Source organism: Mus pahari, chromosome 17 (genome assembly GCF_900095145.1).
Source record: "Mus pahari chromosome 17, PAHARI_EIJ_v1.1, whole genome shotgun sequence".
Lineage (NCBI taxonomy): Eukaryota > Metazoa > Chordata > Mammalia > Rodentia > Muridae > Mus > Mus pahari.
This window is the reverse complement of record NC_034606.1, coordinates 5,523,557-5,524,207: the sequence shown is the minus strand read 5'-3', so window position 1 is coordinate 5,524,207 and position 651 is coordinate 5,523,557.

The window sequence follows — 651 nt, the reverse complement described above, 5'->3', positions numbered from 1 at the left end:
AGCACCTGAACTACAGACACTTGCACAATCGCGGCGGCAGCACCTGAACTACAGACACTTGCACAATCGCGGCGGAAGCACCTGAACTACAGTCACTTGAACAATCGCGGCGTAAGCACCTGAACTACGGACACTTGCACAATCGCGGCGGAAGCACCTGAACTACAGTCACTTGCACAATCGCGGCGTAAGCACCTGAACTACGGACACTTGCACAATCGCGGCAGAAGCACCTGAACTACAGACACTTGCACAATCAAGCCTAGCTCCTGCTGCTTTTCTTCATCTCTTGTTTGTTTTTCCAATACCAGGTCTCACTGTGTAGCCCTGGCTGGCCTGGGACTTGCTTTGTAGATTTCTGCCTCTGCTCCTCAGTTGCTAAGATTAAGGAGTATGCCATCATGCCTGGCTTCTCTGGCTATTTAAGTAGATGGTGAAGATTCAGTCTTAGTTCCTCATACTCATGCAAGTCCTGTCACCTACCGAGTCATCTCTCCAGCCCAGCTTGCATTGTTTTTAGGATTTATTTTTATTTTTATTTATTTTTTAGATTTATTTATTTATTATATCTAAGTACACTGTGGCTGTCTTCAGACACTCCTGAAAAGGGGCATCAGATCTCATTATGGATGGTTGTGAGCCACCATGTGG